Here is a 12,633-nt window from a genome sequence, read left to right as displayed (position 1 = left end):
TTCAAAACTATTAGAAATCTGTTCTCTGAGACACTGGTTGCAATTAATGTATTGGTTTCACCTGTACTTGTGTTCCTGTGTGCCACAGCCACTGCTGTGGAATGTTAATATCAAATTTAAGAACTACTTTTCTAATATAACAGGCTGTTTATTGGGAGTGTCTGGGCTAAAGAGGTAAAAGAGTATGACTAGACACAAACACGAGTCAATATATACTATTGCTAATTAGAAATACTAATAATTACACTTCATTGATTTCAGCTGAGATTTTATTGGAGTTTTTCCTAAAAATCTGATCACTTTCGTCTAAGGATGTAAAAAAGAGTGCAGCCTCTGACAGCTTTGAAAACATTAGCTGTGGTTGCTGGTCAGAGACAGCAGTGACTCAATTTCTAGAACTGAGAAAATCTCTCTGTGTGTCAAATACTACACAGAACGTTTAAAAATGAATACTATAATCTCATGCTTTATATTGTAGTATTTTTCCTAGTAGGTGCAAATTCAATGCATGAAACAAAATAAGCACTGAGTACCAAATACTCAGCAGCCAGATGCTTATAAGTAGAGATTAAGAACAGGAATATTACTGCAGCTTTATAAAATGTTCATCTACTATGAAGCAATAATTAATATCAGGTCTTGTTTAGACTTTTAAATTAATGATGCATGACAAATTGCAGCTCAAAATTGACCTAAGGAGGGCATAAAAATTCAGCATAAAATATTTTCCAGGGTTGTCATAGAAGATAAAGCCTAGAGTACATTAGATGGCTAATTTGTCCCCTGGTTGATGATCCATGATTTCAAGACTAACTCTTGTAGCAATATATTCTTACAATAAATCAGTTTAATATTTTACCATGCGTAAAATGACGAAAGGCACCTTATAATCTGCTAAGGACCTACTCACAAAGTCTGGCTTTGAATTTGGACACATGAGTATACCAAAAGAGTCCAGGAATTTTCAGATTTTATCTAAGAATAAAATACAGTAAAAGTAAAGAATATTAAAGTAAAGAAGAGCCAGGATCAACAAGCAGGTCTTAATGCCAAGGATGACTGTGTATTCAGATAATGCATTTACATACCATGGAACAATAGGCTTGCTGGTTGCTGCAGATTTCCCTTGTCTTCAAGTGTCATTCTTGACTCATGTCCTGGGACATCCAGGAAGAACTGAGACAGAGATTGGAAAAGGGACAAAGAGAGGATGCTGGTTTAAGAGCTTCATGTACTTACAAACCGATTTTTAAAGTACTGTTTTATTGAAAGTAGAACATTTTTAAAAAATCTGCTGTGTAGCTATGTGCTATGGATGATGTGCAATTGCCTTCTCTGCTATTTTCTCTATTTAATAAGCAGCTCTGTGAAGTTTGGATGACCCCAGGTTTTGTAACATTGTTGAAAATCCCTATTGTGTTATTGTGCCCAGGAAACATGAAAAAATTAATGGAGGGAGGGAGGGAAGGAAGGACACAATGTACTTTAACAGAGATAGGAAATGGTTGACCCTTCTTCATGTGTGTTAGCAAGTCCTTGCTGTCCTACCATGAGTGCACCTAAGCTACAAGACAAGCTGTATGATTTCTGGAGATGTCTCCTAGCCATGTTTCCAAAAGTGGCAGCTGTCAGGAGGAAAAGGATGTTATAGGTGTTTACTGAGCACAACAATGGGATCAGGACCTTCAGGCAGTGTGGGTGGGGGATGACCTGACTGTGGAGCTTGACTGGTGCTGCTGGGTAGTCCTAAAAGCAGAATTGTAGGTTGCTGGAAAAATTTATGAGGGAAAGTTTATATCTCTACCAAAATCATGTAGCGCTAAGTGAAATTTTTGAGATTTGCATATTTTAAAGTGAATACCTAAATACCACCAAAGCCTAACCTCAATCATTCATGGCCCTTCACAGATCCAACCCAGTGGGCTCAGAGAGGTATAGAGGAAATATCATAAACCAAGTAAACTTCAACATCTGTAGTAAACAGATATTTGTGTATGTAAAAGTATTCAAGAAATTCAATATTTCCAATTCCAGATGAGTTCCCTCACATCATCACAACTGATTATATTGTGGCTCACAAAAGGCAGGTGACTGACTACGGACTTTTATACATTTTCATACACTAAACTATCAGCTTTGGTTTAAAGGATCCATTGTAAACAAAGGAGGGAGAGAGTTTCATAGACAGAAAATAAATTAAAACAGTTATTCCAACATTTCTTAAAAATTACTTGTATAGAAGAAGACAAGACACATATTTTATACTTCTCAAAAACAGAACATAATCCTGATATTATTTTAAGGGATTATATGCTGAAAAGTGGCTGTAAAAACATTTAAAGTATACTTTTTTCCCCCACATATTATTTGAACATCAGAAAGCACTGTTGTCTCAAGTGTTCTGGGAGTGTGAACTGGTGATATGGAGGGTGTTTGGTTTCAGTGGACAAACTCCCATTACAGTATTGTAATAATTTGAATGAGCAGTTAAGATGGTTTGGCTGGGATAGAGTTATCTTCCTCATAGCAGCTGCATGGGGCTGTGTTTTGGATTTGTGCTGGAAAGAGTGTGGTAACACTGGGATGTTTCATTACTCCTGAGCAGGGCTGACACAGTCAAGGCCTTTCCTGCTCCTCACCCCAGCAGCAGGAGGCTGGGGGTGCACAAGGAGCTGGGAGGGGACACAGCCAGGACAGCTGACCCCAGCTGACACAAGGGACAGCCCACACCACATGGTGTCATGCTCAGCACATAAAGCTGGGAAGAAGGAGGAAGGGAGGACATTCCAAGTGATGGCATTTGTTTTCCAAAGTCACTGTTATGTGTGATGGAGCCCTGCTTTCCTGGGGGTGGTGAACACCTGCTTGCCCATGGGAAGTGGTGAATGAATTCCTTGTTTCGCTTGCTTGTGTACACAGCTTTTGCTTTGCCTATTAAACTGTCTCTATCTCAGCCCACAAGTTTTCACTTTTACCATTTCAGTTCCCACTCACACCACAGGGAGTGAGTGAGTGAGTGAGTGGCTGTGTAGGGCTGAGTTGCCAGCTGGGGTTAAATTACAACAATTGTTCACAAGACTGTTTTTCTCTTGGTCTTTTTGCACACACCTTTATGATGCATATCTTAAAATAACACAACAGTCTGCAAGGAAATGAGCCTGATCATGGAATAGAGAGACAAGACTTTCTTCCCACTGTCCTCTCGGCTGGCAGAATTTGTTCTTCATTCACTCTGCCAGCTTCCCAATATGTTTTCCTGTAGTATTGATTTCCCTCTAAGTATGCTTTACAACCTGAACCTACCAGCTAAAAACTTCATAAGAGTAAGATCTTATCACTTGATGACTTGTGATATCATTAATGTGTTTTAACTTTGGTGTCTATCCAAGCAGGTGTTTTATCTTTCTTGTGAGCAGCTTTCATGATTAGAATTCATGCCCCTATTTGCATGTCAGTAATAATAAAAAAAGCCCCTTCTTCTACTTAATAGCTGGATACTGTTCACTGGAGAATGAATATTATAGATATCATTACCAAATCAAAGAAGTTTTATTTTTCTTTTAAATCATCACAGACATCAACAGTGAGTTGTACTATAAGTATTCTATCTGCTCAGACATAAAAATGTATTGAATGACAAAATCTTCACCATGAGCATAAAAAAATCAAAATAATTAAATGGGACATGAAGCAATTTGTCCACCTTATGTTATACCTGGTGTCAGAAAAGCAGATGATGTAACCTCAGGCATTTTCACTCACACCTCAGCTGTTGATCACTATTAAACACAGAAGACTGGCTTTGACACAGCAAGAAGCTGATCTAACACTGCATCACCTAATCTCACTGCTAATTAGAAACACTTGAAATTGATTCTTTCTGAGGGCCAGCAACAGCTGGTATGGTGCATTCAAATTGGCAGAAGCTGCTCTGATGTACTTACTGCTGCAACTGAGTGCTGTCAACCCCCCACGTTAAAATGAGTCTTTAGGTGTTAGTTCTTTCTGAACTTGTGCAGTATTGTGCTGTTTTAGGGTAGCCTCTGAGTGTTGCTGGGAGGAGTGAAAAAAGAGTAATAGCAATTTATGCAGAAAATAACCATAACTGCTACTCTGATGAGGCTTCACTGCTTAGAAGGGCATGTTTTACTCAGCAGATACTCAGTCAATCTATTTCTCTTCTGCCTTGTACTTAGGTTGGGGCAAATTGTCAGACTGCCCTTCGTACAACAGTGCCTTGAAGAAAAACAAAGAAAAAAATACTTTTTCATTCCCTCCACCCTCCTTCAGTGTTTGTTCTGCCTGTGCTGTGTTACTGCATAATCTTGCCTACTGCTGGCAATTTGGGTAATGTAGACATTTACAGTTTGTCATTACAGAGTATAGGATTAGATATTGTAAAGACTTAACTTTTCTTATATTACCAAATACTGATTTGTAGCAGCCTTATTGCTTTCCATTGCTACTTAGCCTTTGATGAGGTCTGGTAGCAGTGCTTGCTTACATAACCTACCTCAACCCTCTTGCTTTTGCTTTGAGATTTGCCTGTTTGTTGACAGAAGAGTAGCCTGTGTAGCTTCTCTTCTCTTAGAAATGAGAGAAAGAGCACAAGAAGATGTGAGATTTCTAAATCATTAGAATTCGCTCAAAGGCCAAATTTAATTTAATTTTGGCTTGTGTTTGCCTTGGGTTTTTACCTCTGTTGTTTATATCAGCCCAAAATACTGACTACTCCTATGATACCCTGTCTCTGTAAATGAAAAGGCAAAAAATTTTACTAGCATAACTGTGCTTGTAGTGAAGGTAACGTATTCAGTAATTTACCTCAAAACATTTTTTTAAAAATTTATATCTATCTTAAAATGCAGCTGTTTTAACTATTAAGATATATTTGAGTTTACAGTGAAAAACTGTGTGAAGAGTATAATTATGTGTTCATCCTTAACCCAGATCTTAACTTGAAGGGAAAAAAGAGTCTTACATAAGAAATAGAGGAACAAAAAAGACTGTTGGGTCTATTCTATTAAAGCTCACTCCATTCAGAAAACATTTCCCTGCGGTCAGAATCTAATTGCTTTCTGAATAACCATTATGTATTCGCCTTTGCCCACTGGGCCATTCCAAACGTGACATTCCTTAGAGGGGAAAAATGACATCCAGCTGTCGTGTTTGAATTTCTTTTTTACCAATATTTCATCCAAGAAGCTGTATTAGGAAAAAAAAAAAAAGAGTTACAAATGCGATAAGTCTGATGATAAGTGCTAAAATTAACATTTGCCACATTTCTTAGTTTATTACCTGTGTGTTATGATACAGGTTTTCATTGCATCATTCTGTGCCATGTGTTCCATATGATGCTTGCTTTGCTTAGTGCTAAGGAGGGGTGATTTCTGTTGAATGATCAGCTTCAACAGTTTAACTGTGCAGCTTCAGACCACGTTCAAATGTGTTCTGTTTAATACTACACCCAAGCCTCAAATGTTAATTTCCTCACAGCCTTCTCTGTGGTTCTTGGAACTATAATCAATATTGAATTCATTGTCATACCTTTCTGGAGATGAATATAATTCCTTGTTTTACTAAGGCAGAGCTGAAGCCCGGTTAAGCAAATATCAAAGATATCCAGTTGTTTTGGATTTCCATTTTGGGGTCATGAGAATACTAAGTTTATTTGGAATACTTTACATGTGTTTTAGATAACAACATATTATTACCACAGAGAGAAAACACGGATGAGCTGAAAAGCAGTAAATTGTCCATCCCTTACAGGCCCATCAGAACTGCTTTTCTATACGTAGTCCCATTCTGTTGGAACCCTTCCATCCACTGTCCTAGTCACCTGAATACTATTTTCCTTGGCTGCCATAGTCAAACCATACCAAGATCTGGTGTTCAGATCTTCCTTCTGCTCAGTCTCCTCTAATTCAACATCCCAGGATATGTCTGAAGTAATTGCCAGGAAAAACTATGCTGCTAAGTGTGGGAAAGGGAAGTATCTATCAAGCCTGTAGTTGTGCCAGTCTTTGAAGATCCTGATATTTTCATGGTTGCTAGTGTCACTTGTATGGGAGGCATGAGAGGGACATGCAGTTCCAGCAGACATAGCAAATATAAAGTGAAGAGGTGACTGATGGATGAGTCAGAGCAGGAGTGGTGCTGGAAGAAAGAAAGAATGGCAATGTTTGGTTTTATTTGGTTTTATACTAATGAAATAGCAGCAATGGAGGAGCACAGGCAGGCAGGCAGGCAGGTGATAGCAGCCCTCCCAAAGGTAAGCAGGTATAGCTAAACCATCAGTAACTGCTGACACCCAGGAGCCACACATGCATTTTCAGCAGTTCCTGTGTAATTCCTGTTCCACAGCACCTCAGGCCAGCACAGCCTTGCTGTGGTCAGACCTCATCCATGGGATCAAGCAAGTCTTCAGCTCCCAAGGCTGGTGTCATCAGATCTTCTGGAGGCCAGCTGGATACCTAAGACAGGTTTTACTGCACAGAAGGAATTACATCCTTGGAATCACTGATTTCTTTTCCTGGCAAAATCTGTTGGAGTTTGCCATCAGTCATCTCTCTGCAGCATCTTCATACTCTTGCTGGAGACAATTTTCCAAGAGATACCTCAACTGGAAAAGAGGCTGTGCTGGAGTTTTCTTAAAGGAGAGCTGATCTGTGTGTTCAGCTTGATTGATGTGTTCCAATGAATCCTGTGGTCTGGGACCTTGTGAGATGAGGGGCCATCTTAGCATTTCTAGTCCTAAATACCTGAGCACTGTGTGCTCTCTGACAGCTGCTGAGATCAGTTGGTTTTCATCTCCATTTACCTCCTAAGGCTGTGGTTCCCCACTTGTAAGCAAAACCTGTGTCCTGTTGGATGAAATTAGTGGGTGGGCTGTGAGTGTGCTTTTGTTCAGCTTGCAGAGACTCCTGAGAAGAGGTTTATGCTGGTTTTGGCCAGCTACAGGAGAACAGACAGAATGCAACACAGCAAAACAATACCTGCCTCATCTACAAAAATGGTTTTGGTAAAGAAGAACTAGCAAATATAGAAGGTATTAATGGAACCAGTCCTTGTGTGCATGATATGTGAGATGCAGTACAAGGACTTGAATACACATTTTAGCATCTCCTCAAATTATTGTTTGGATTGTACTAGAGCAGTCCCACTGATGTAACCTGAGAAGTAAAGGTAAATAAATAAAATCCTACATTTTGACAGAATTTAGTGACCTCTTTTTCTTTCTCTTGAAACATATGTTTCTTTATAACATACAGCTTTTTCATCTTAAATATAGGCAGCTACAAAAATAAGGTATGTAAAAATGTCAGCAGGAGATTGACCTTTTTGAAACTTCTAAATAGCCATTCTAACTTTTAATCTATTTTTTCTGAAAATACAGGTCTAAGTTTAAATGCTGGCTCCAGGCAAACTGTTTGAATTGTTCAACTGTCTAAAAATATACTTAAAAGCTGCATGTGAGGAGACAAGATGCTGAAGTAGAAGCAAAGGAAAAGACAGAAAGTCAGAGCCTTCAGGAAGCTGTAGCACAAAGACTCCACAGAAGTTACCTTCAAATTATCCCTCATCTGCCTGCTCTTAGTGCACATATTCATGTGGAAGGAGCATGCTGAATTCTTCCATAAAGTTACATAAAAAGAAATAATCTAAAAATAACATTTTTTGACCAGGAGACCTAGAGGCAATGAAGAACAGCAAGATACAAAATATCAGAATTAAAGAAGGTAATTTGCTTCAGACAATCTTTCTAGCAAGCAGCTAGGAACAAACAAAGTAATGTTGTTTGACATAGCCTCTAAACACAGAAGACCTTGCAAGCTCCTTAGATTTTTTTCCTTGCTAGCATGACATAGCAAGGCCTTTTTCTTGGGTACTGCGTCTGCCAGCTCAGGAACTGAGGAATATAAAGGCAGAAGGTTTCAACAGTGACCAAAGGGGCAAGGCTGATGAAATGGGCTCTTGGATTTTGTTCTCTGAGGCAAAGAAAATTTTGCAAGGCAGATCACCTGATTCCTTGCTCCATGCAATCTCTTTTCATTCAGTCACTAGAGGCTGCAGATAGTATGTTTCTTTATAAACAGCTTTGAAAGATTTCTGATCTGCCTTTAATTGGCTTACCATCCTGTCTTTGCCTGCAGTTCTGCATGAAATGTTGCTTTGTGACATACATTTCCTCTTCCTTTCTGTACAAAAGCAAAAGATGAAGATCAAGTTATTTCTGAATAACAATGTCTAGACACTATTGCTGGACGCCATCCAAAAATGTTTAAACAGGTCATAGCTTAAGCTGGTGTAAACTGGCACAGCTGCAGTGGCTTTGTTCTAGTTATCCTGGCTGAGGCAGGTGGGGATGTAGCACAAGTTAACCATGCCCTCCTTGTTCCCACTGCTCTGACAAAGACTTTTCTGAGCTTCAGTCAGACTTATTCATTTTTGGGTACTCTGAGTGATGGTTTAATGTTAGAAATTATGAATGTGATTTAAGTGCATGACCCAGCGTCTAGACTATTGCTGGCACTTAATCTTCTGTCTTCCATGGAGGCATTGCTTTTGTACATTGTTTAATGTTTTACTGCTGTTCCTGCCTGTGTGTTGGACTGTGTGCTCATTTGTGTGTGCAACTTGAGGATTGCAAAGAGATTGCTCTAAATGTACTTTATTACTTCTTTGTCTCTTTCTTCCTCCTCTCACCATGCTCAACCTTTGGTTGACAACAGCTTCAACAATTAATTATGAATCATCCAATCTGAGAAGAAATACTTCAATTGCTTTTCATAATCACCTTTCTGTCATCACTAACTACAGAAAAACCAAAATACTGTCAAGATTGACTTCCACACTCTTGTAAACAATCTGCTCTTGTTGTTTGCCTGCTGTTGAAACAATGAGGTAGACAATGGGCTGTAGAGAAATGGGCCCAACCCCTTTGCCCAGAGTTTTACAGTGGCTCCTCTCATCTCAATACGTGTTCATTGCCGGCATCGTACAGGTCTCAGCACGCTGTGCTTCATGACAATCTTACCAACTCAGCTTCAATCAGAGGAAGAAATCCTTTCCTTGTTAGCTTTGGAAAGATTTGGGTTCTGTTTCAATGCATTTCATATTAAAACAAAAAAAAAATAGAGAAGTGAGACAAAATTGTTGCTGACACAGAGCGGGAAATGAGTGTTATCTCACCTAGAGGCACTTTGTTCAGAGAGACTCAAAATGCAAATTTCGTAATCTTGATCGCGTTCCAGGTGATGGCCCTGGTTAAGCAAATGAGTATGTTTTAACTTTGCAAAGTGCTGAAAATGCAGGAAATAGAGAAAACAGCATGAGGTAGCAGTTGCCTTGTTGCATGGGGTGTGAAGCAGCAAAGGCCCCGTTGGGAGCTGGAGCAGAGCCGCGCGTTGGCAGGTGCAGGGCTCACAGGAGTGGCTGTGCTGTCCTGGGGCAGGGGCTGCTGCTGCTGGTCAGCACAGGTGTGAGGCAGGGAAGGAGACAGCCATGTTACATTGTCTGGGCAGGTTACTTTTGCACATTTCTCTCTCATATTAGTGTCTAATTTAGCAAAACAGCTGAGGGTCAAGGCTCCCCCTGAAAAGCTTGCTTCTCTGTTAATGGATTTCAGGGGTTTGCTGTTTGACTACTTAACTCTTTTAACTCTTTTAGTGGAGGGAAAATATTCTTTGGAGACTCAAGGATCATTCAGACAGATTGAGTTAATATTTCTGCTCACAGGCAAGCCTTGTGTAGGCAGGGAAATGATTGATCCCTCTCTGTGCTTCCTTATAGTCTAATAGATAATGTGATGGAACTTGAGGGTATTATTTTTAAATGTCTATAAAGGATAATGCCTGGGAAGAGGCATCTGAGACATGGTCTGTAGTTTAACTGCTGATACTTTTATAGCAAGATATAAAAAAAGACCTCTAGTCTACTTTGTTCCCCATCAAGCACCAGAGCTGCCAGATTGCTTTCTTCTTGTAAAAGCACAAACTTTTACAATGTATTTGCTCATTTGATTTGGCTTTTCTCCTTGTGCTGTATCTCAGGAGGCCTCGCTCTTCCCTGGTGCTACCACACAGTGTGTATAGGGGACCAGAACCTGCATCTCTCTGTTCATCAGCCTATTTGAACTTCACATCCCTACTGCAGCGAGGCCTGTCCTGTCTTGCTGCTGCAGCCTCCTCACCTGGCCTTTGTTCCAGTCCTCCCTTCTCCTGTCACACATACACCCACTCAGGTGTGCTGGATGCCTTGGTCCTTATTTTATAGTCAGGAGGTTGAGGCTTGGGTTTCTTCAGGCCTTTCCTGCCTTACAAAGGGGACAGGAAGAAAAGATTGCACGGGACTTCCTGGTGACATGGAAGGAGGAGGAAGAAGTGCCTGGACCTACTCCAGCAGGCAGAACCCTGTGCATCCTGGCTTTCAGGGGAGGGAAACTCATGGGTCTGCAGTTCAGTGGCTGCTGCATGTCCTTTTGAGCCCAGCAGCTTGCAGATGGACAGGGAGGAAATGAACCAAAACTTTGAATTCTCTGCTTCTCTTGCAGTCTCTAATTTATCTTGATGGCACAAGTTACTTCTACATACCCAGCACCCCAAAGTCTTTTTGCATTAAAGGACCAGGGAGGGCTTTGCTGCAACTGGGATAAAAATCAAGCATTTGAGGGCATGTTTGGCATAATTCAAGCTATGACTCCTGATAAAGATTTTACAGAGCAACTTCCCTTCTTGTAACTTGCTCATGAGTAGACTACATTTTTACACACTTGGTTTATTGGTTGTTTTTTGGGAGGGTTGGGGTTGTTTTGTTGGTTTTTTTTTTTACATTTTGGTTTGTGTATTTTCTGCCAATTCTCTCCTTGATGTTTGTGAAAGATTGATTTTGAACATTTAGCAGTTAACATTTAGCAGTTAACATTTGAGCTGCTCCTATTGAAAATATAGAGACACATGAGATTTAAATTTCACCTAGTCATGACTTGAGACACTTAATTTGACTCTTTATTAAGACTGATCATGCGGCCTAAGAAGTTTGAGCAAACCTTAAAATCAATTGATGGTTGAAAATAGAGGCATTAAGTTGCCTGGGAGCCTAGGTCAGTGCTCCTGTTCAATTCCCAGAGGTATTGACAGGAAGCCAAATACATTCAAATCTGTGTCTCATGAACCTGGGCAGCAGTGAAATCTAGAAAGAGGAGGAAGATTCTCCCCTTTGGCAACCTCAGAGGGTATGAGACCATTGTTTCCACTTCCTCAGAGAGTATCTTAGCTATCCCCATGTATATGCAGAGAACAATGTTTTCTGGTGTCTGCTTGGGTGGATGCTGGCTTTTGGTTTTGTAGCATTCTGCAATATATGCAAAAAACTTTCTGTGCACCTTCCTCACAAACCAAAATTGCTAAGGATATTCTTGCTCATGCCATGAGCAAGAATATCCTTAGCAAGTAAGTTGCAGTTCTTTCTACTCTTCATGCAGGTCCTGGCATGATGGGATGTGGGGCTGTAATCAATACTCCAAGTCAATATAACACTAGGTATGTACCAGTGATGCATCTTCTCATCATCCTGCAGCAGGAACTGCTGTTACTGTGCTGACATGCTGTGTCTGCTGAAGAAAGAGAGCTGCATCTGGGAAATATTTCTGTTGGATATTAAATGAAATTGTACAAGGATTTTATAGCAAGGTCTTTATTGCAAAAAAAAGGTGCTAATAATTTGAATTATATTCACAGTATTTTCATATGTTTTATATAGAATTGTATATGGTAGGTTCAAAGTGTAATTGGTTTTGCTTCAGTTTCTTAAGCTTTATTTCTCCCTGTAGTGTCTCAGCAAATTAATTGCCTCAACACTCTTCCCCCACTGACAGGAAACAAGGTTTTATAGGCACTGTCCTTCAGTAACTAAGAGCCAGGGTATGAGGCAGTGGTGCTTAGTAGAATTTTTGAAAGGTGGCTATCACAGCATTGCCATGGAAATCAGTGGGATTTAACCAACTGGAAAATCTCTCCCCAAAATCTCTCTACCTCTCCATGGAGCTCAATGCTTTGTAAAACTTGCCCAGTCACCTCTGCGCCTCTGCTCTGGGTTGTTGTATTCCTCTGTAAGGGTATTTCAGTTTGGGCACAGGGCAGGTTTCTGGCCACATCAGAAAAGCACTGCAGTAAGAGGGAGCTGCACTGGATTGTGTTATTTCCAAGCTTCCAGCTAGGAGGCACCGGCGGGATGAAAGGCACAGAAGCCTCTCCCTGGCTCTCACTCCCTGATTGTAATGATAAGGTTTCACAGGGGAAAACTGCCGTGCTGAATGTGCCTCCAACCCCTCTGCTCTCTGCAAGTTTGGGACTTCCTACAGTAGGAAGATGATGATCACATTCCCTCCAAGGTCAACCATCACACTGGGCAGCACCTGGGAGTAGTAGGAGCTGTAGTTTTGGCTGGTGTCCTGTAGCTAGTCCCGCTAGGAAACCTCCCACTGCAGCAGGCAGAGGCTGAAAACAAACCATTAGCCTCTTGCTAATGCTGGAGTGCAAATTCCTTTTGCCCTGACCCAGGATAAACACACCTGCATTCTCTTCTTGCCTTAGCATTTTATTTTGCCCCAGTGAATAACAGCAAAAAAGAAGA

At 40.5% G+C, this 12,633-nt stretch overlaps 2 long non-coding RNA genes across 19 annotated transcripts in view; both read left to right on the top strand.

Annotated features, from left to right (window-relative positions):
• Nucleotides 1-12,633, top strand: part of LOC135284839 (uncharacterized) — a 72,532-nt gene that overhangs the window by 21,721 nt on the left and 38,178 nt on the right. For 2 of the 17 annotated variants that reach the window (XR_010349990.1, XR_010349989.1), the window contains one exon: nucleotides 7,397-9,374. The exons of 14 other annotated variants lie outside the window; for them this stretch is intronic. This is a non-coding gene — a long non-coding RNA (uncharacterized LOC135284839). Of the gene's footprint in view, nucleotides 1-6,363; nucleotides 7,186-7,396; nucleotides 9,375-12,633 lie in introns of those variants that run through there. One more of the 17 variants, XR_010349981.1, reaches the window with a different exon arrangement.
• On the top strand, nucleotides 3,656-5,952 carry LOC135284882 (uncharacterized). 2 transcript variants are annotated; one of them, XR_010349994.1, is made up of 3 exons: nucleotides 3,656-4,073; nucleotides 4,197-4,347; nucleotides 4,951-5,134. It is a non-coding gene; the product is annotated as an uncharacterized LOC135284882 (long non-coding RNA). The 2 variants fall into 2 exon arrangements; XR_010349993.1 differs by lacking the exon at nucleotides 4,951-5,134 and adding an exon at nucleotides 5,141-5,952 and having other exon boundaries at nucleotides 3,800-4,073.

Source organism: Passer domesticus, chromosome 1 (assembly GCF_036417665.1).
Source record: "Passer domesticus isolate bPasDom1 chromosome 1, bPasDom1.hap1, whole genome shotgun sequence".
NCBI lineage: Eukaryota > Metazoa > Chordata > Aves > Passeriformes > Passeridae > Passer > Passer domesticus.
The sequence above is the reverse complement of the archived record's forward strand: the minus strand, read 5'-3'. Positions and strand labels throughout refer to the sequence as shown.